This window comes from Ischnura elegans, chromosome 2 (genome assembly GCF_921293095.1).
Source record: "Ischnura elegans chromosome 2, ioIscEleg1.1, whole genome shotgun sequence".
Taxonomy (NCBI): Eukaryota; Metazoa; Arthropoda; class Insecta; order Odonata; family Coenagrionidae; genus Ischnura; species Ischnura elegans.
Window position 1 is genome coordinate 44,111,984 of NC_060247.1, and position 24,884 is coordinate 44,136,867.

Consider the following 24,884-nt stretch of genomic DNA (forward strand, 5'->3'; position numbering starts at 1 on the left):
TTAACCCGAATTTTGGTTTGTATAGTCGAGGTTACAGGTTTATTTGTTGACAACAAGGGAAATAATAAATAAAGGGCAATCTCCGACATATATCGATGAAATTCTTCTGAATGGAACAAAAAGATGTTTTCTGAAATCGCTCCCGTGTTAGGCACTCATCTTAGTAACTGTCGTGTCATGAAGTTTATTCTGCCATACATGCTTTAATTTTTTTAAATAAAAATAACATTGTATCATTCTCCAAATGATTTGTTCGAACAGCAATAATTCCGCTGAAATTCAGAATTTATGAGGAAGAACGTGTTAAAAATTTACTAATGCCACCGCATTCCACCGCATGCCCCTCTTGAAGACCATTGACAGCGGCTGCTGGAGCCCCAAGCCATAGTATATATTTATTTATTCCCCCTTTGCCAAAAAAAACGCTATTTGGCGTTTGCATCTGTCATAACAGTTTAGGATTAATCGTGCTAGAACATCCATGCTCTCGATCGGGGAAACCTAACCAGGCGGGACTCGAACCTGCGACCTTTAGTTAGGCGGACGATGTCTTTACCCCACCGCCTAGCAAAGACCTCTTATTACCCTTGTAAGGGAATGGTTATTTCATCTACTTGAATGGCATTGAAACTATCCATCGTCGTCATTAATGGAGTATTTTCTCATTCCCTTATTCTAGTATATTATACTCCATATTCTTTTATATTTACTTTCGTGGAAACAACTCCCCTGCCAAGTTATTCAAGGGATATGATTTATTGAGGCGAAAAGGAACCAGAAAAATAATGGGTGTTCAATTTGAAAAACATTAAAAAAACAGTGGAAAGATTTTTCTCATCAAATGAAATCTTTGCATTCAGTTGGATAACAAAAAATTAATCCTCGCGAAATTTTGTGTTTCAATCAAAAATTCTCTTTTTCCGAGCGTGAAGTTTGCTGCCCCTTTTAATCCATCTGAAATTCAACTGATCGGGACGATAGTCATATTTCTGTGCATACTACGAAAACAAGCTCCCTGAAGCAATACCCATTAAATGGAATATTGGCCCAAACTCGGTAGAGCGTCAAGAGAACACTTTTTAGGCTCATATATCCTTGCAGTGATTATTCGTGAAAGTAACTGGTATTTACGAAGTCCCTCTTCATGTTGCACGTGTGCCGTTGTAGTGAGTTTAGTTACATCAACTCTGTTAAATTATTTAAAAGAAGCGAGCTCGTGTGGAAAGAGTGTCTTTAGCGTGTCTGTTTATAATTACGAGATTGCATACATGAATCGCTAGCTACAGAAAGGCATCATGTCCAAGTTGGACGATTTTTCTTTTTTTTTCTCTAAGTTGTTGCTGGGTGCAAAATTCAACGTTTGCTACAAAAAGGAAAAATATCGGCGCTTTGTAATTAGCATGACAACGCCTTCAATATTGTGTAGTCCAGGACTAGTTCCCTTTCTGCGTTAAACAGCTGCCTGCTAGCCGTGGAAGACGCGTGAACTAACATCAATTTTACGTTACTTGAATCCTGTATCCCTGTATTCCTGTTCAAGAGACCTGTATAGTACCTCAGATAAATGTTTGTAAAAACTCTTGTTTGTATACTCATTGTTCTCCATCAAATACCCTAAAACATTCTTGTTTACGCCAGAAAAGAAACATGTCCTCAATGCAAAAAAATCTGTACCCAACTCTCTTAAAATATTTTACTAGTATATACATTTTATTTTATTAGTTTATACAAGTTCCAAAATCCTAGTTACTTAAAAAAATTATACCTGCGGTCTATGTGGGTTTCCTGTTTTTTTTTCCTCTCTCCTGTAAAGTTAGTCAAATTGGACATGGTGCCTTACTGAAGTTAGCAGTTCACATACAAATGTGATTAAAATTTACTGATTGTAGAGATCTAAGAGAGAACAATCTTATTTATCGATAAGTACTAATGTAGCCTATGTTTTACAGTAAAGTTTAAGGGTAGGGACACTGAATTTTCTCGATTAGCAATTTCAAGAACATTTTATTTAAAAAAATCGTTCCAAAATGGCAAGAAAAGGCAAAAGTTATGCTGCAAAGTAGGCAATACATTTTCATGTGAACTGTTAAGGTTTCTATCTCACAAACATGTACACTCATATCGTTTAACTGGACTCTGATATTTCGCTATTCATGATGATTTGGTGCTTCTTTTTATAGATTAAGCTTTTCCAGGCCCTTTTCTAACTCATTGAAAATTGGAGTAAACTTAGAAGATCGATTGAATTCCTCAGTTTATTTTGATAGATGAGAAACCAGGCAAAAAGTTAAAAAATCATAAAAATCAATGCGAAGATGGATTTGTGGAAGTCCAAAAAAATAATAACAAATTTAATAATGAAAGTATTAAAACTTTAATCGTGGCTCGAATGAAAAGTTTCCTATATTTATACTAATAATTAGCAGAATGGAGCAAAATCTCAGCATGTGGATTGTATTTCCTAAGTTGCCTTCTAAATAGTGGATTATAATGTCTACACATCTTTCTTTCTTTAAATACTCCACGTAATCTCTTATTAATTTTTTAACAGTTCCAGATACGCCAATGTTTGTTATTTTTAACTGTAGCAGATGATTTCTTTCCACTTAAGTGACTTCGTACTCTGTTTATTATTTTAAAATACGGATTCATATCGGCATTTGGAAGTTAAAAGTTTATGAGTTTCTTTTACAGTTAGAATTAATCAGTAATGAATTTTAGACAAACGAAGTCCAGTTCTTGAAATTTAAGTACCTAATTCAACTTGAAGAATACTTATAAAGTTCCACAACGAAATTGAATCTTTTTAATTTTTAATTTTTATCAATTTTGTTTTGAACTCATTCCTCATCTATCCCTTTCAATCCTATGTCCTATTTATTGAGCGGCCCCACAGACGCCGATGTTTGTATTTTAAACCAAAGCAGAGCATTTCATTCGGCTCAAGTAATTTCGTTCGCCCGTCATCGGGTGTGCGTTACACACTTTTATGCGCTCCTGTCTTCTCGCATGACGTCCTCCCGTGTCACGGTCCATGGACTCGTGAGCGACTCCGTGAGGAGCGAAGGACGCTTGGATATGACCGCCCGAATTATTCGAAATGGAAAATAAACTTCTCCATGGTCATTTATCAGTACCATTCTCGTTATTTTAAATGTTTTTAATATAATTATTTTTTTAAAACTACTGCAATGATTGTACTTAACATTGCTAATATTTTTTTTTGCTCACGTTCTTAACAATGTTATGTCTAGAGAAGAAGATCATGGAGTACGCGTTTGCAAGGCTTTTATTGAAAAACAATTGTGCCTAAATTTGCATTAGATCATATATTATTCCTTATCTGAAGCGATGATCCCATTTTCACTGCTCTTAGTTCGTTTACTTTAATACAAAATGAAAAAATAATCTTCTCCATGACCATTAATAGTACCGTTCACGTCATTTTAAAAGTTTTTAGCATAATTCTTTTTTTAAAATCCTGCAGTGATTGTACTTAACATTGCTAGCAAATTTTTGTTGATATTCTTAGCATTCTTAAATCTAGAGAATGCGTTTCCAAGGCTTTTTGAGAAAATAAAATTGTGCTTGTGTCTGCAGTAAATTACTCCCTTCGAGGGTGCTCTGAGAAATAAATTCATCATTCCAACAAGCGTCATCTTGAAGGGGTAAAAAAGAAATAGTATATAATTAGATAGTACATTTAAAATCATTATCCAAGAACATCTAAGCACACTCATCTTTCAATTTTATCATAACTTTCTGTCAAGCAAGGCTTATTTTACTTTGCAAATAAATTACCCCGATTGTGTTTTTTCAATAAAATACACAGAAACACTGGCTTACATACCAGTTCTATGAAAATTCCTGGATGTAAAACGGAGTAGGAAAATAAATACGAAAAAAGTTGATTGCCAGTAACAAATTAAGGCCATGACTTAAATTCTTCTCTGGCCTCAATTCGGGAGGAGGACTTATGGAAGTATACGCTAGGATAGCCATTTAGAGAAATTTCTAACGCGACTCTAACATCCAAAAACATTTTTGCCTGCATTTCCTCTCCCGAGGGCATTAAGGTAATTTCAGGCGGAAGAGCTTATTGCCGAATTAAATCCCTCCCTTTTATTTACCCCGCGCCACTAATTCAAGCGCTCGACCTCCATGATCCATCCCCTTGGCATTCCCACGCGAAATGTCCCATGCACTCACGGCACCTAATTCCGCGCTGGAACGACAAAAATGGCCGCTCGCGATGCGTATATGTTTAGGGACGATTAATGACGCCGGGAATCGCCCGTGATGGCCGTATTTTTATAGCCGACGACGACGAAGAGGACCCGCTCTTTTACTGAACGGAACTGAGACATGGGATATTTATTATAAATAGCATTGTGTCATATGGAATTGCACTTTGAGTTGCAAAATAAATTTACAAGTACTACAGAGAACCTCGGAGCATACTCAATAATCAAGTCAGTTGATCAATCTGTCATCAATAAGCATATGTGCAATTTTTCTATCAATCGAGGCTTATTTTTAATTATTGACCGTAGTTACAAATTCAGTATTATTTCAATATAACGCACAGAAGCACTGGCTTAATAGCAGCATGGTGAGAATTATTGTGTGCGGAACAGAATCTGAAAATAAGTTAATAAATAAGAGTCTACGTAAGGTAAGAGGTAAAGCAAAGTACATGCCAACTAAAATGCTGGTTATATTAACGCAGTGGATCCAATGTAAAGCAGAGTCACGACACAGTTTGTATTTGAAGTACAAAAATATAATGAAATCTGTTTTGTAGGGCTCAATGAAAAGTGGGAATTATTTCGCCAAACGTAAAAAATAAAAGTTAAATCAAGTCAGCAATCAATATGTTTTGGGCAACATTTGCAGTTGCTCAGCTGATTGATAGCATGGAAATACACCAATTAAAAGTTTTTATTATAATTTGTTGGTACTATAACTTGAAGAAAGGATTAATTTCTCAATAGTGAGATATGCTCCGTTCCTATTCAAATTACATACACATACAAATACATAATTTACATCACTAACCTGTGAAATCCAGCGAAATTAATTTTTCATGTCGACACCGAAATAACAATGATATATTATCGCCAAGCTTGATAAACTGAAACGTGTTTGATGGATAATTTTCAAGAGTATATGTTCTCAAAATACAGAAGTTCATGTAAATGCTTTATAAAATGAAGACTGATAAAATTTAATGGCATTATGCTGATAACTAAATGTATCCATCTAATGAGTTAACTTCAATCTAGAGTAACATACAAGGAGCGGGAGACCGGGCCCCCAACAAATTGAGGACAGTTTTTAATGCTTAAGCTGTTTCACTTAGAGATGTCGTTATCATTTGATTGCATATATATTAATTACATCGTACCTCCTTGAAAATTAAAATTTAACTTTTATAAATACATAAAATATCATCTGGTGTTCGCATTTAAAATGACTAGCCACTTTTACATTGATCATAACCCTCCATCAAGGATATAATCCATGCAGGCTTCTTCTCCAGTCATTCCCAAATAGTGATTTGCTAATGTGTACTTTTTTCTCCCATTCGCATTGAACATAGCTCATAAATATATGTACTAACGATTGATTTGGAAGTATCGATATAATAATATCGCACATTAATCTATTAATCTGTAAACAAACCTTATATTATACATTGAATACCGTAGGCGATGCAACAGAATGTCACACAGGGTTATAGTGAAGTGATGAGCAGGGTGGGAAGGATGGGGTGAGGTGAAGGGGCGTGTTCTGAAGTCCTGAAGTGGACAGTCACGGTCGGTTTTCCACCCGGAAAGGCCTCGTAATTCGGAGGACGCCTCCGCGGAATTATGTGGAAGGGAAAAGAAGGTCTCCGCCGGGTGCAGAGGGCGTCGGGCAGAGGGCAGTAAATTCGCTCGAAAGAGAGGAGAGGGAGCATTTTCACGGTGAGCTTAGCACGGGGGCCGCGCGAGTGGGACGTCGCTGCAGTCGCCACCGAGGACAAAGAGCGGAATGTGGATGGAGACGGGAGGAGCGCGAAAGAGAGAAAGACGGGCAGAAATGTTGAGCGTTTCACGGATTATAAATCTCCAAATCCTCTCTCGCAGTCGCTACGAGCAGGCGATAACTTCTTTGCTATGGCAACGGAGAACCCGTTTGTTTTCTCCGGCAATCCCCCCAGCTATGGCTCTCTTTCCTGCTCTTTAGCGCCACGGCGCAAGCGAGACAGCGGCGGGGCCTCCCCAGGAAGCAGCGTTGACGAATGGCGATTTTATTCCTGGTGCTTGTGGAGGGATTCGTATCCTCTACCCGGGCTATTTAATTGACAAAAATTTCTCTTCAAACAATTATTCTTCGAGGAGCTGAGTTTAGACAATTTCGCGAAGACATGCAGGTGGGAACAGTTCTTTAAAAAAATTCCGGCAATTAACTACGCACAAAAATATCTTACTAGAATGGAATTCAAACTTGAGTCTTTAATTCATTCACTGGTTTGGGGTTAGAGTTGAAGGGTCACTTCAAAACATTCAAATTATTACTGACATGTGATGATTATGTAATTTATTTCGATTGAAATCCTAAAGCGTTCAATACTTAATGAAACATTTCATCACTTGTTAAGTGGGAAATGAAATTTAAAAAAAGTTCAGCTCCAGCGTGTCAGCGAATCTCGAGAAGTAGAGCATAAAAATGAAAAACTTGTTTTTATAAGTATATAAGCATATTTCAAGATTAGTATTGGGCCTGACATAGTGCAGGAAAACCGAACACATAGGAGGGAAATAAAAATCAACCATGGAGACGATAATTTTTTTCGAGCTATATGCTCTACAATAAATTTTCCGGCACAGCAGAATTTCAAAATAAGAGTAAAATCCTTTATAAATATTAATATTATATGGTGTACATGTTGTCAATTACCTTTTTTCAGAAATGATATCTAAATTCGACTTTTCATTAAACATGGTGGTTTGATGAAGGCAATGATTCAGCACAAGGGGGCGGAAAAACGCCGAAAGTTCTGTACGACATATGAAGTTATACAAGATAATAATAGAAAGGTATAGTCTCACGTGAATAGATTACCGAATAGGAAATTTTAATGGAGGGTCAATTTAAATCTTTAAAATTATTTCTGTCCCGTGATGATAATATAATAAATAATAATGAATAATAATAATTTATTTACTTCTACATTTTGATTTTACAGCTGAATACAAGAATACGAGGAGAAGAAGCTTTGGGTGGTCTCTAAGGTCATAGGACCAGAATTGAGCCACCATCAATAACAAAAATGTATGCAAATAAAAAAATAATAATGCAGTAAATAATAAATGAGTTTTTTAAAGAATAAAATCAAAGTAAATGTTTTATTATTTCTTGTAAGAAAAGCCAGTCTTTAACAAGTATTAACATTTTATTTGGTGTTTTTTTTAAATTTCAGCGGGCAGTAAATAAAACAACTTCCTTTATTTCAATAAATTCCTTTCATTCCAAATCCAATAGCGTTAATTCCTTGATTTGAGATTTTCTCGTTTGTTTTGTGGAAAATGCCATATAAGAACTAGCTATCCTACGGACGAAGAACAAATGCTAATTCTTCTAATCCATTCAATTGATCAGACAAAGGTAAGAGGTATTGAAAGGACCTAGTAATCAGTGCTTCCACTATGGTAAGAATCTCATCGCATCGCACACTTCCCTAAGGTCTTAATTCAAGAGAGGCTATCCCTATCGACGACAAAAAGCGTCAGCATTTCCAAATTTGGAGCCCGTCTTAATTTCGGGAGCCAATTAAGTCTGTAATTCCGAGAAGCAACAAGAATGTAATGCATCCGATGTAATTATTTCACCTCGTTTTTAATTACCAACCCTTTGGAACCTGAGCTTGATACACTCTTGCAGCTCTTTCTTGAAAGTTAGAACCTGCTGTCCTTAGATTAAATTTCATCAAGTTCCGTGGACGAATAAGTTTCGGCCCACTCTACTCCGAGGAAGCTGCATGTTATATCCCACCTTCTTTTCCATTTATATCCATAATAGTTCGGATTTATTAGCCGTTCTCTCAAATATATATAAATTCTCCCTGGAGAGGGAGAGGGAAGGCGACAGGATGTCTCATAATTAAGTCTTTTTCCTCCCCAATCAAGTTGGAAATTCAACTCAAATTTTAATTTCTAGATGGATGCCATCTACTTGTTTCCGCAATCATGTCTCCCGAACTCGGAGATGAATTAGCTATCGAGCCAGGCCATGGAGCGGTTTTAATTAAACGGTAAGGCCTGAACAACGCTCGAGCCCCTTCACAAAAGAAGGCATGGACCGGTAATTTTTATTCTCCCCCATGCATAAGTTATGCATTCGTTTAATATCTCAAACTCCTTCCTTGCTCTCAGCCAAGGCCTCTCTGCATCCCCTCCATCAGTCTCTCCAACACTAGCGAGTCACCCTCTTCTCCAATCATGAGGCTCATTTTTCCTCCTTTCACCCCTTTAAGTTCCATTACGAAGATTTTCCAGTCCAGTGCCCATCTTATCTCCCTGTCTGGAGGACGGGCCGCTGTGCCTCCAGTGGGCTCCACCTGACGGTGACATACCTGGATGGGAAGGGAAGGGGCACCAGTCTGTGGCCACATCTGTAGAAGACCTCCAGCCAGCCTCTTTCAACGCCTTCCACACCGTAACCAAAGTAGATTCAATATGAGGCAGGTGCCATATGGCGCTCTGCAAGGAATTATCACTGCCCATTGGGTAATTATTTTTACCATTAAATTTATCTAGAGAATGAAGAGCAGTAACCGAAATGGCAAAAGAAACTCCTCTTGAGAGTTATAAATGAAAACCTACTGGAAAAACCCCACAAATACTTTAATTTTGATGCAAGATCTTACATTTTCCTGATGTATCAGTTGCAGATCGAATTATTGGGTACTCCACCGGTAATTGGCTGCGTGTCTCCCGACGATTCGAAGAACGACTTGTTTTTTATCCTGAGGGAATCTTCAGACGATCTTGATCTTGAGGAGATCTTCTGAAGATCTCCTGTGGATAAAAAACAAGAGGATGAGGAAGAAGTCATTTTTCGAAACGTCGGAAGAGATGCAGCCAATTACCCGTTAAAGAATCCGAGAATGTTTTCTTCATTTTATTTTCTTTACACAGATGACAATACACACAATGTATTAATAACGATCGAGTGAAGAGAATGAAAGTATTTGTAGAAAATTGCTTGTACGTTTTTATATTCAATGTGTAAGAATTCCACCTGATTAAGCCTGAGGAAACTCTAAATTATCAAAATAGATACCACATCTTATTGATTCCGACGATGGTTTCAACACTAATCGCCATCACCAAAGTTTTGGTTTCAACAAACCGTGCTAAAAACTAAGTTGGAATAAATTAAGTGCAGAAAATATCATTGAAATATATATTTAACTGATCAGCGATTTCACAAAGTATAATCGGGACACTAAACTGCGCATTTACCGATGCTTAGCAACATTACTTGTGGACAAGAATTCTCCATTCGTTTGCGAAAAAATGAGATTTTTGTGCGTAGCCAGGAGCGGTATTGCTGATTGCTCTTTACAGGCAGCTGAAATCGAATGAATAAATTAATATTATATTCAAAATAAAACCTGTTTTGTGGTACTCTAAGAAAGGTATTGAAACCGAATATTAGCTAATATATCAGTTCATAATTGAGGACGAAAGTTAACGTATTTGAATAAATGGTGCAAGTTCACAGGGGAGGGCAGTAATAGGTCGGGTTGTCGTCCAGCCTATACCGTTATGGAGCTAGTGCACGTATCGAAGAAGATATTAGGAAATTAAAAATTACGTTATCTACTTACAATACAATTCAAGACCACCACACTGTATGAAAAAGGCAATAATAATGTATCTTTAGATATTGCATCTTTTTTTTAGAACGCTAAAAGTTTTATTAAACGATTAATGTAAAAATCTAGTGAGCAAGTACCTATCCTTTGAGCGGCTGTAGTACCCCAGAGACGTAACTGACTCATGATCTTTCACTTAACTTCAAGGGTTACCGACCGCAGCGAGGAAAAGCCATGCTTTAGTGAAAGGGTGCGAGGGATTATCAGTTTCCAAAGACTCAACATTTTAGATTCTGTTCCAACCTATAAGTAGCTAATTAAGTTGCGCACTGGAAAATGGTTTTCAAAGCACTATTTCCATCGTATTCTCAGATTTATATTCTGACCCCATACTTTAATATTAGCCATGTTTTGTATTTTTGTGGGTCAAATTCAAAACTATGTATGAGTTATGTAAAATACCTAAGTGTGTCAAATACAAACCCACCCATAATACAGGAACACGGAAAGGAATTTGAAGTTTATTTTCATGTAACACTGGAGTCGGGATTGAACCAAAGCAGCCTTTTTATGCATTAAGTTATCATTAGGGAATATTCTACGTTATTTCTCAGTCAACTTTGGGAAAATTTGGATTACTTACTTGGCATCAAAGGTAATGAATATGTTAATAACTTAGGAAATAACGTGTAAAAAGTGCAATCTAAATCTGATTTGATCTCGATGACTCTCGCCGTAATGTTTTCAGGGTATTCTATTATGGTATTTTTTTGCCAGAATAGAGGTTCACAGTCAAGTAAAATGAATTTAAGTGAAGGGTTCCATGAGGAAGTAATAGAAATACCTCGAAATGAGTACGTAGTAATATATATGGTGCAAGTTGTTACTTATACATGCATATTACATAAGAATTCACTTGGCTTGCATTCGCCGCAATATTAAGGATTGAATTCACTGAATAATTTCCAATTTGAATAAACTATCAATAAGAAGATAGTTCCCTTTCTGATGTTAAAAGTTATAATTTTCAATCATGTTGTACGCCTGGTCGACATAATATAATTGAAAAGCAACCAATCCAATGTTAGCAAATAAAATGGAACAAAAATTTAATTTTATTCTGTTTCATTTTGTGTATATAACCTGTGGCGTAAATAGATGATATACGACCTCTCGGAATAATTTGGATTTTTTACTTCACCATTTTCCAATAGGTATTGCACAATTATCTAGTGATAGCACCATGTTTTCAATTAAGGTATTAGTTTGAACGACAACATGGAAATAAAAAGCAACCTTTCCCTTGTGAATGATATGGAGCAACAAACTACGTATGAGAGTGTAAGAAGCCAAGGGGTACAAGTGATATTCTATTTAACAGAGCTGGTTATAGAAACTGATAGAAGAAATATATAAAAAGACACAGTGGACAAGGGATACGAATGAGTCTCTGTGCTGAAATCTGTGGAAAATCAAATCCATTATTAAATATTTAGTTGATTTCGCTTGTTTTCTTGACATAATTTCTATTCATAACTCTATTTAGAAAAAGAGATCACTTGTATTCCTTGGCTTCTCACTTCCTCATATATGTTTCGTTTAGCGAACATAAAATGTAGCGTTGACGTATAATCTAACGGAAGGATTTTCCTTTTTTACTTCATCAATTTCTAACTGATAAATCAATATATTCTATTGATGATGACTAGTTTTCGGGTAAGGTGTTAGGTTGGACGACAGTATGGAAACAAGTATCAACCATTCCCTAGAGAAGCTAATGTTATGGAGGAAAAATCAAACTGTATGTATTATTTTTACGCTCATGAAATAAAGGTGGGTTACTGTATTTAACATACATATTCACAAAACTACAACCTTGAAACGTATTTAAATTTGGCGTACGTAAGTTTCAGCGTTAATGGAAAACCTCATGGAAGGATTTTCCTTTTTAATTTTACCATTTCATACCAGAAATTTCATTATTTTCTAGCGATGGTACCTCGTTTTCGGTTGAAGTTTCGAGGATAGCATGGAAATTAAAAGCGACCATTTCCTAGAGTAGAAAATGGAGGAATAATTAAACTACATATATCAATTTTATCTTCAAGAAATAAGGGTAGGTTTATTTATTTAACATGAGCACCCACAAAACTACAACGTTGCAATTTAAGTAAATTTTGTGAACACAAGTCTAAGCGTTGAATGGACGACCTCATGGAGCAACTTTCCTTTTAAATTTCACCATTTTCCAGCAGATATTTCCCTCTTTTTTAGTGATGGTACCTCGCATTCGCTTAAGACATGAATTTGGACTAAGGCATGGAAAGAAATATCAACAATTCCCGGTAGTAGCGAAAGATATGGAGCAACAATTAAATTAAGTATGTGTTTAATTTTGCGTACTTAAGCTGCAGCGTTGATGGAACACCTTCGGAAGGATTTTATTTTTAATTTCACCATTTCCTAGCAGATATTTCCCTCACTTCCAGTGATGGCACCTCGTATTCGGTTACGATATTCCTGACGACGACATCCAGCCTAGAAAAAATAAAAGGCAAGCAACTCCCTTGCACGAGGTTGAGGGCATAACCATTTGATGGAATCGGCGAGAAGAAAGCAAGCGCGCTCTCGCGGGCCGCAAAATTTCTCGAGTTGGCCCGCTCTCCGTGGAAGTGGCTGCCTTAACCCATTCTCTCTCTCACGAATTTCCTCCGCCCTTCCCGCTCTCATAAAACCCTCCATTGTGTCGTCCTCCCAACCCCTTCTCTGTAGACCACATTCCCTCCACCTTACCCTTCTCTCCGGCCTCTCAATGAACAGGCCCAAAAACTACTCCCGAAAACCGCTCCTTCTTTCTCTCAGGCCAACTCCTCCTCTCCTGCCGCACCCACATCCTCCCTTATATATCCAAAACCTCCCGCACCCCGTCCGTTTCCGCTCCCTCCACATCCCCATCTTGCCTCCATTAACCTCAGAGAGAGCGGGAACCCCCTACATCATCCCAGCACTTTAAACTCTACCCTATACACTCCAACCACCCACTCTCTAATTTCCTATCTCTTGCCATTAAAATTCTCTCCCACCTCCCACCTACCTCGGTCCCCCTCTTCCGTATGCCCCCCCTCCCTCCCCCCGCCTCACCCCCTCTTTCGCAACCACTGCCTCATCCAATCCCGGCCCTTTCTAAAACCCCTTTCTCGTTCCCACCTCAACATTTGCGCCAAATACCCCTTTTCAAACCACCTCCCCCTCCACTCTACTTTTATGCATGCATACTACATGGCTGTTATATATGCTCGCACGCTTCCACTTACTCCTGACGTTCACAATGATACCCACATTGAATGTCAGGAAATCCTACTTGGCGGGCCGTAGCGAGTCAGCACTGAACCAAGTAAGTGTTTGTATAAGTTTTTTCCATGGCAATTAATGTACAAGTAAGTGTTTTTTTTTGGACAGTAGCATTTGAACGTTTTATCGCAAGTGTCTATCTGATTGAGACAGCGCAATTTAAGGATAAGTTCAACTGAAAGTGAAAGTTTGACACATTGAAGTAATAGTTAGTTGCATTTTTTCTCAATTATTCTATACGTGCGGCGTTACGCGTTAAATAATTGCGGAGAAGTGCGACCACCTTTCATTTCAACAATTTAAGGAATCTATGCTTTATAAAGTGAAAGTTTGGGCCGGATCCCAGCACTTTCTCGTTCCCACATCAACATTTGCGACAAATACCCCTTTTCAACCCAACTCTCCCTCCCCCTACTCTACTTTTATGGATACTTACTACATGGCTGTAATATATACTCGCACGCTACCCCTTACTCCTTCCTTTAAAATGATACCCACTTTGAATATGAGGAAATCCTCCTATGGCGATCCATAACCAATTAGCACCGAACCTAGATAGTGTTTCTTTTGGGGGACAGCTGCATTTCAACGTTTTATCGCTAGTGCCTACCTGACTGATTCAGTGCTGTTTAATAAAAACTATCCCTATAAAGTGAAATTTAGGCTGGTTTGAACGGTCTACGGGGTATTTATACGAGTATTAATAATCAAAGTTACAAATAATGCAATAGCAAAAACTAAGAAACACATCTAATATTCCACGATTTCACCCATTTAAGGATTTAATTTAATCTTAAACAGTCCTGGAAAGAACCTGTGGCGGAAAGGAGTTGATTTTTAATAAAAATGGCAACATGTATTTAAAAAAAAATGGACTTATAATTGGCACTGCATTAATAGCCGGTTTTGTGTATGGCCACGGGTGCACACATCATAGAGGGATATTCGCTGCAAAAAATCTCATTTGACTTGACCGGGATTAAAATATTTGATAGATTTGCTTCGACATGACCTAAATCAGAGTTCAAAGTACAGTAGAGCCAAATTAATTTTTCGTACCTCTCTTCCACCTTTAGTTAATATATGGATTGCTTGATTATTTTATTAATATGGTTCTACCGAAGAATGATGAAGATAAAATGGATAGACCGAATAAGTAATGAGAAAGTGTTGAGAAGAGTGGAATATAAGAGAAGTTTTCTATTAATATTAAGGAGAAGACGGGAAAACTTTTGAGGCATGAGGTAAATAATGAGGCATGATTGCCTGGTGAAAACAATCGTAGAAGGGCAGGTGGTAGGAAAGAAAAGCAAGGGACGGCCTCGAATGAGTTACATAGGACAGGTTATAAAGTATGTAAAAGGGAAGGAATACGTTGCTATGAAAAGCTATTGGAAAGGGGAGAGGAATGGAGAGCTGCATCAATCCAATCACAGGATTATTGACTGATAATGATGATTAGGAATTATTTGAGGACACAAGTGGAAGCTACTTAATTAATGACTTTTAGCACTATTAATGTGTGCTAATTTATTTGGTAGGATCTAAGAAGAGGTAGGCAGCAAGTCAAATTTATGCCGAGTTGGCCAAATGCTTATAAAATATTTTCTTTATTACATGCCTGTGTAATTAAAAATAGATGAATTTCAGAGTGATACGGATAACATCGTTTCAGAAAAGGTCTGACATAAACTACACACAAAGAGACGGAGAGGTATAGGAATAGGATATATAGAGAATCGTTTTTCCCCCGAAATATGCACATACATTTATAAAATACATTTTATACAATACATTTAATAATACTAGATGGGACTCAGTACGCGCATTTCCTTTTTTAATTACATTTTTTTTTTCAACGGCTGTTATCCTAACACCACCCGCTACACGCCTATTGAGGCGGCTTGCGGTGTAGTATGTAGATATAGATGTAGATTAAATGTTTAAACAAAGTAACTCGATGAAAATTTTTACTTTAGGGGTTTTTGGTAGAGAAGAAACTATTTTTAATAAAAATGACAGCACACATTTTTGAAGAATGGACTTTGAATGTGCACTGCATAAATAGCTGGCTTTGGTAGAAAATTGAAATAAAACATTTTCGATGGGTCATTAAAAAAAATAAGGCATTGATTACGGAATGGCTATTCCACAGGAGACAAAACATGCGGTAAGTTGTGCCCTAGGAATCCTAGCTCGTGGTCAACACATCCTACGTGCACACCTGCATTTCATAATTAAATACTAGAGACGACTTCCGTGCTCTTAACCACAAAGAAGTACCACCTGACCGCAAGGATCCCTATTGGGGAACATTAACGAATGTTCAAGCCCATTACTGAAAACTGAGGGAGAGGAATTAACTCTTTTCTCCGTCCTTATCCTACTCGCGTGCCCATTATACCCGTTTCCTTTGTACCAAAATCCACCATTTCAATTACCTCGCACGGAAGATGTCCTCACCGACGGTTTTTCCCTTCCTCGTTCTCACTCCAGCGCTAGTTTCCCGGTCGGTCGACCTCGCAGAGGGAAGCGGCATATGCGCCAGCTAGCCTAGGGGCGGATTCATTCCCCAGCCGGAATTATCAACTTCCCCCGGCTGCATCAAAGGGCTCGAGGGCGACGGAGTTATACAGCAGCCGGATAGAGAAGGAAGTTGGAAGGGTTGAGTTGGGTGGCGAGGATGGGGGGTCACTTAAACTTCTTTATTAATGGCACCATTTTAATCAGCCCTCTAACAATGGTGGGAGTTCTCCGCATTGGGGGTTGAAATCTAGTGGAGTGAGGAAGGAGGTGCCTGCCGAAAGTAGGCGAACTTCGTAGCATTTCATCTAAGAAAGTACATGCAACTGCGAATTTTGATCAAATTTTATTTCCACCACTATGATTGCAAAGTTGTAAACCAGAGAATTGAATATTATCATATTTAGGTCAGTGAAATGCAAATAAAACTCCTATTATGCTTTAAAACATAATTGGAAATAATATTCAAACATAAAATATGTTTGCGGGGCTACTGATAGTTCTGTATTAATGGTAGCGCTTTAGTATTCCCTCTACCAATGGTGAGACTTTCAGCATGCTGGGTTGAAATCTAATGGGGTGAAGATAGGGAAGTCTACATAAGTTGGAAAACTTTTAAAAAATTTCATGCTTGTTATGACATGCTACCTGACAGCTATAATTGATCGGGTTATCTTGCAAATGGTTGTCAATAAAATAAAACACTGCAGAATGCTTATGAATTATCACATAAAGGCAAGTGACAGCGTGAATAAAGAATCTGTGGCAATGTTAGACACAATTTGAATCTATATTCGAACATATTACATATTTAAATCGTGGTTAAAATTTCTACATTAATGGTAAATTTTTGATAAGCCCTTCACCAATGGTGAGAGTTTCGGCATCGGTAGTTGAAATCTGGTGGAGTGAAGACAGTAAAGTCTATAAAAGTTGGCAAACTTTGTAATATCTTATATGAGGTTCTATTTCTGACGGCAATTACTGATCAGGATTTCTTCCTACTGGCTGTTAACTATTCAAATAGTGAAGCAATCTGACAGGGATTATCACATTAAATCAGGCAGAAATTGTAATCGACCCACTAAGATTATATCTAATACAATTGAGAACAATATCCAAATATTACATATATTTGGAGGGAATTTACCATAAGTTATTTGCCATTCTCACCTTATTAATCAGCGCTATAACAATGACGGGAGCTTTCTGCAAGAATTTTGGGTAGAGATTTGGTGGACTGAATATAGCTAGATGAAGTCGGAAAACTTTACTATATTTTAAATTGTGTTTGGCTTCAATTTTTCATAGAAATTTCTTTCTGTTGGGTCTGAACCAATTGAAAAACGATGAATTATAAGGAGTTTAGAGCAGTGAGAGGGTAAAAATCACCCTTTACATTGTCTTTTTATTTGTATTTCATAACATTTTGTATTTTTTGTATTATTTCATAACATTTTAACTTAATTTTTCACTAATTATATCAATTCATGTAATTAAGCATTTATACATCGTATGTATTTTCCTTGGTGCAATAATGAGTCAGCATTACCAGCCGAGAAGTGTAATATTTTTAAATTAGAAGATATTTAGGCATGGGAAAAATAATTTAGAAGAGAAAATAGGCAGGTCAAATAATTATAAATCCAGTGAATGTACTTTGTTTACGGTCTATTTCGGAAAGTAAAATAAATATCCTGCATCTTTTGGGGAAATTATTTGGGAAGGAGTTTTGGAAAATTAAAATGAATAGGGTATTTGAATAAATACATAAATGGTTTTCAGGGGGTTTTATGTCTTATAACAATACCCAGAATAACTGGTAAGAGATGTGCGAATGTTATAATTTTAATTCCCGAAGAGGAAATAGGATTTTAAGGGCAAAGCGAATGAGTGAGCTTTGGTAGAGATTTGTTAGGATAACTCGGAGGAAGGCCATATAATCGATCCAACTCTGTCAAATGGAACCCCTAATCAGAGCCATTAGCTGCATCTATTTCTCAGGGGAAGGGAAAGTGCCGTTATCAATCTAGCTAATCAAGTCTAAAGGCATTTCAATTTGCATTTAAGGACATTGATCGTGAGCAGGGGCGGTGTGGTAATTAATTTGCCTCTCTAAAGACGGGAGTATTTCAACGTTCCAGGGTCACGACCAATTTAATATGCGTATTATTAATGCCAATAAGGAAAACTGTCATTTATAGCAAGGGAAAAACACGATTTAAAATAATGCAAGCCTTTTATTGACCAATAATGCTGTCTCCAATTTGTCACTTGTAACTTTGGATTAAGAATCGCATCTATTTGTAACTATGTTTAAATATTAACTTATTACACATATAATCAAAGTATAATACGTGTATTAGAAGTTAACTGAAAGGCTACCATGCATAATACAAGAGTAATTAAAATTTCTTTATCATATTTTCTCTGTAAAGGGTATTCACTTAGGAGGTACTACCGGTAAATTTATGGTATTTTCTATAAAAAAGGTAAATGTTAACAAAAGATAAATGAAGGCAATATCACTCCAATTCTCACTTATCGTATGCTGAATATAAAGCTAATAATAATGACAGCCACCATTTATTTCTTATTATGACATTTTTTTGAGAATAAAGGAGGATAATGACTCGCACAGATTGAAAGAGACAAACGTATCCATATTTCAAAGGACGCAATAAAAGGTTGATTCGTTAGGAGGAATCTAATGATTGCCGTATCATTTTATTAATCGTATTTAGACTGAACCTGTTAATGAAATTATGGACTACCAATCAAAAATTCAAAGTCAATTGAAAGCTCTGAAATAGATTGTAATTTCCTTTAAGGGTCATATAAATTAAGCATTCAAGGAAGAATGTAGGCCATTGCTTTGGATAAGGGCTAACCTCATCTCATAAATTGCGGTTTTGCAATGGCTTATGAGGCCATAATTCCTGACAACTCCGCAGACTGCTGTAATTTATCATCGTTTCCCTGAAGTAAAGTGACGGATTTTATCACAGAATAGAGGATTAAATTCTGTAAGGAGCAAAATTTTTGCCATAATAACCATGCTTTTCGCACTTAAAGCTGTTATATGATATTACTTAATTTTAAATTATTTATAAGATTTTACATTATAAAATGCTGTAATTTGTAAGTAATTGGTTTTTAAAATAATAAAAAAAAATTCTCATTTGAATACACCTAAATGTGATTTATGAGCAAAAACAATGAGATATGAATTAATCTAGGTAATAGGTAAAAGTAAAAGATTAAAAAATTTACCCTTCTAACTCCAAATGATGAATCATTCTAATACAAAGATGATACTCAAAAGTTATGAAGCTTCTAATGTAACTTGTTAGAACTTATTCTGAAATTGATACGCTCCTTTCCACGGATATTAATTATTGCCTCTCAGTATGTTTTACACTGTCAGAGCCTTGTTAATAAATTTTTAGACAATAGTATCAGTCTATGTAACATGAAAGCATGGGATACCTTTGATGGTTTCCTCACGCGTTATACTTCACGATATATTTTTGGATAATAACTCATTTGTGTTCTCTATGACGCTCTTACCGGCTAGTCTAGTCATTAATCACTAAAAATCAAACTTCACATACACGCTCTCTCAGTGAGTAGGTAATTGATTTTGGGCCGAAACTCCCCGCTATGAGAAATATTATTCAGCAATTATAAAATTTCTCTTCCTGATTAAGGGGGATGCTTGAATTTGCTGACAACATGAAGTACATGAATATGTTAAATACCGAGAAATATTTTCGTAATGAAAGGCATCAGGTTATAATTAAAAATATATATTATATGATATGAGTTACAGGTTATTTATGGATGATTATTTATCGATACGTAACTTTAGGTACTTACATATTTTTCAATCACAGTACAAGAAAACTCATTTAATATATTTTTTCACAAAAATTATTTAACTATTTAGTCAACAAAAAAAAAATGACTGATATGCTCTGACGTAGGTAAGAAGTTGCTTTCAAAAATCTTCACCAGTGATATTTTCAATTTCCTTATCAACTAATTTATGTGTGTATTTGTTTAAAATTTACCGCCTTTCATAACATTCTTCGGAATTTACGGATAATCGTGTATTTAAATAATGCAAATAAGGCGAATCTAAGGAATTGTCTCAATATGACAAGAAGATTTCCCGTTTTATGTACTAGATAATAGCATTTAATAATACTAAATATAAATTAAATTTATCCATATTAATGTTGAATATAATAATAATGATTAACGGGGATCTCCTATTCCCCAAAAGCTTTATTCTAAGAGCGTACTGCACGAGTTTCAATTGTTACAGAACCATCAGGTACTAGGAACCATAGTACCTGATGATGATTGGACCATGAGTAATGATTGATTCATTGAGTAACCACAGCACCTGATGAATGATCATCAGGTAGTATGGTTACTATTAACTGATGATTGTATAACAATTGAAACTCGTGTAGTACGCTGTTAAAATAATTTATTTGGGCAATACGACATCTTCGTTGATCATTAGGTCTGTAGTTCCACGACATCTCTCCGCAAAAAGTTGACTTTGTTGAATATAATGCTCACTTTACATATAATATCACCATGTACGAATGTTCTTCAACCATTCAAACGTCACCATAGCAAAAGTTCCCCTATAAAAGCCTGAGCGATCATAAATGGCAATAGCGGGGACAGGAAAAAAGTGACGTGAAACTCGACAGAAAGCACGCTACTTTTGCCTTTACGGCCGTTTTATTATTTCAATAAAATTAAGCGACGAAAAGGACACAGGAGTGTTTAATAGGGACGTGGAATGTCGTGTGGCATAAGCATTTGTTCCCCTTATCTGCCGTTAATCCGCTCTCGTGCAATAAAAGCCTTATATTACTCCCGTGAAGCGACCGGACTCTGTGCGACTCTCCAGACCAAATAAGTCCAACCCTTTCCCATCCCTCCCTGTCTCATTCCGTTTTGCCCGCTCCCCTTACAGAATTAACCTACCCCTTTCACTTCCTCATCTACCGCCCCCTCCAGGCAAACTCCTCAATTACGGCCTCCTCACAAAATTCTTTCTTTACTACACACTTCCCTAACTTCTCGCGTCCCCCGTTCCCAGACGAATCCCGAAGCCCTAAACCACAGAATAATATCTCACCTCCCGTACCACTAGCTCACACCTAATAATAGGCTCTACTTCGCCCATGAACCAGGACTGGTGGGAGTGGCCACATATTTCGCACAAAGGATATGTATAGGAATATTTTATCCTGAACAATAAGTAACCAGAATGAGGCAGTCAAGTCTCTCACAACGCGCACCTAATTTTTAAAAACTTTTTTAATACTCTCGTACATGTTCTACTAGCGTTGTCCTTAATTTAAAAGTTTTCGAATTTATTTTGCCCCCCCCCCGGTTTTGATCCATTTGGTGAGAAAATAAATCGTGCAAATTATTTTTTCAATTGGTACCGGGAAAACGGGCCACATCGCATTTAAAGTTTTGAAAATTTGGTGTTTTTTTTATCTCAGGACATGACTGCAGGTGACAATCTCGGATTATTCTATCACTTTTCTGTTTTTTTACGACGACTCATTTTTAGCGTATCAACTCAAATATCATTCATTTCTGCCTTATGGTTCCCGGGATATAGAAAAAATAGTGAGCGCCCGCCACCCAAGGCAGACATAGTTCTACATCTGCATACTACCCCGTAAGCCGCCTAAAAAGGCGTGTGGCAGGGGGTGTGAGGACGCCAGCCGTCTACATACTAAGAGAAATTTATCAAACAAAAGTACGACTACCATTCATTATAGTCCTTTATGATTCGGGGAAAAAACGAATACGTACATTCATTCGTTCGACAAAATATCTCTCATAATGTTTCGCTTCTGTCGGACCTGGAAATATAGTGGGGATCTATGATTATGTTATCCGTGTGGCTCTTAAAGATATCCATTCTCAATTGCTCAAACAATCTGATCCTAACGCGCAGCCTCCGAGTATCTAGCGGCCCCCAGCCTAATTCGCATAGCATCTGGTTAACGATGTCTGTACGTCCGTGGCAGTTTTTGACGAATCATGCAGCCTTCCTTTGTATTTTATTCAGTTCACGGATTAAGTCTTTCTGCACCGGATTCCATATGCTCGCTGCATGTTCAAGGTGTGGTTGTACGATTGCGAAATAACACCTTTTTTTTTTAATTTTTCATCCAAAAATCTTCCCACAACACGCTTGACAAATCCTAACTTATACATGGCTTTGCCGCAAATATTCCTTGTATGTGTTCCCCGTGATGTCGCTCTATCCCATCACGTCTCATGTTGACGGCTGGTGGCATAGCACCTTACGCCTCACGCCTATCCAATCAGATTTCAGGTTATACTATGACTAATAGGTGCCCTTGCCTACCAACCCGAAGGTCGGAAGTTCGAGTCTCGCTTCGATAGGGAATGCCTATCCTTGGATAGGGTACTTGAGACTATTTATCGAATTCATGGTAAATTGAGGAACACATTGGCTATCATAAAAATGACGTTTATCCTCAGTCGCCATTTGAACGTTTTGGGACAGTGCGACACTTGCAAGGAAATTATAATGAAGTGTTTCTTGATTATCTGGTGGATTATACTCATAAATATATATACATATAAAGGTCTCTCGGGTAACTTCTCTGGTCAGTTAATCCATCTAAACACCTTTCGTTGTCAAAACATCGGAGGAGAATTATCAAATGACCCGAGAAATTACCCAAGAGACTTACATGAGAATGAAATTATATTTTAATATTATTAAATAAAATGATATCAGTTACATGAATTTGGCGCTACGGTCGGCGAAATAAGCGGGTGAATGTTCATAAGTGTGACAATCGAATTAATCACTTTCCGTAAACACTTAATTTGCTCTCAAACTTCGATGGATATCGTCTGCAATGGAAAAAATTAAAATAACATGTATGCGAAAAGGTACGGTTTTGAACCGCTCAGTTGCGAGCCTAACATCTTAACATAATTGTAATAACTAAATTGCCCCTATAAAACCTACTTCCAACCACGCTTCCATTTTCCACAGATGTACCCATGACTTAGTGTACCCTAAACCTCAAAAAACTCTCTCTCTTCAAACCCCGGCTGTGACCCAACATTTCAAATGCCTCCCGTTACAATTACCAACCGGAGCTTTCCACCCTTCCACCCCAGCGGCCTTAGGCCTGTCCCCTTCAATATGGCTCCCCCATACCATTCGCGAATCCTGTTTAATTCAAGTTTTTCCCTCTTTTAACCCCCCCGCCCAATCCAACGAGCTAGGGAGCCACCCCCCTTCTGTTCTATTTCGGAATGTTGTAATTAACAGGCCGCATAAAAGGAGGGAGCGCAGAGGAAGAATAAAAAGGACGATTGTTCCAGACGCGATGGGCGTGGTCGGTCGCGATTCTCTCCTTTGATTCCTTTCATTTGGTTTTGATTGGCCAATCTCCCCTTTACCCTCTTCTTTTAACTCCACAGCACTCTTTTCCTCTCTTCCCTCTCTGAGTGTATATCCGTGCTCTTCCTGCTTGTCCCTGATCTTTTTTTTTTGTTTTCTATTTTTTTCGTGTGCTCTCCACTATTCCGCCTCAGTCAACCCCTATTACGTTTCATTTCCTTAACAAAAATGTCTCCCCGGCAACGATACTGGCAAAGGCGGTTTAAAAAACCCCTTTTCATGTCGCCGTCGTCGCGATGTGAGAAAATAACGATGGGGTGTTGATTGCACGACGCGATTTCGAATACTTTTTTTTACCCTCCACGGGTAAAAGCTGAATGTATATAGAGGGGCTAAATTAATCGCTTTTGCTCTTTAATTTTCACATTGATGCCTCGTGGTCGCTGCTTAAGTCGTTGACTCAAATGTATTTGAAATTTTCAGACAGAGCTAGGTTAGTCAAGAATTTTTGCGTATTGAAATGATCCAAGGGCGCAATCTCGGTATACATCGGTGCATAGCTTTGAAAGCGAATGATGATGATGAGAAGGTTACATACCATTGGTGTGATTCAATAATTATATGCTAAAATAAAAAAAATATAAATACATATACAATAGATGATGTACATTTTCTCGAGATTTAGGCTCTTGAGTTTTCCATCCTATTTCAATCTCGAAGGACTGTTAATCTGATAACCATTTGATCTCATCACACGTAATTGGTTTTTCAACTAGATTAATAATCAATAAATTATTTTCTTAAAGAGTGAGTCCATTTTTATATTTGCAGCTGAGTCGCATGGTGATGAAATATTGTTTTTCTCACCTAAATGTAAACATTTTTGCTATTAATCTGATTTTTTTTGCTGCGAAACTTATTTATTAAGGCTATTTAAATGTAAATTTAAGTTAGAAAAATCAGATACTAAGGAAATTTACAGCCCATTCATTGAAATTTAGAAATATGTGGGGTTATACTTCTTCATCGTATAACCGAATGCATGAAATATGTGGAAAAATTTAGAAAAAGAGTGAGGGCTTTCACTCTCATAACCTTGATATTTTTAGCGACCATGCGTCTTGAGAACTTGAGACTGTAACAGATGAATCATACAGCATTTGTAAGTATCAGAATAGAGATATTCACTTTATTTCCTTGAGTGCTGGTATTCACTTAAACCAAGTAGGTTCCTAATATCAGATATTCGATTCGGTTCCTCAGCTATTCCTTGCCACCTCTAAAAGTGTCACAATATAGGATACCTTAATTGACGTCCCAATTTTCACAGATTTGTATCATGGAATGTTTCTACAGGGTTCTAGTTGGCACGGTAGTCCAAAAACCGAATTTTCCGTGATTAGATTCTCGGTCCAGTTAATTCCATGCTTGCGAAATTTAATTTAAATTGCTCCAAAAAATACGTAGTAGGTTTGGAGCAACCATTCTAGAACCTTCTGATATAACTGTGTACCAAATGTCGGAAATGCGTCAAATGAACACCATCTATTTGTGAAGAGGAGAGACATAGTACGGCATACAAAGAAATCAGCCAATCATATCCATGGATTGGAAAGATATTGGCGAGAAAAATCGCAGTTACGGTTTTGCGACAAAAAATTACTTGCATGCTTGGGTCCATATGATTCATAAAAGAATGGGATATAT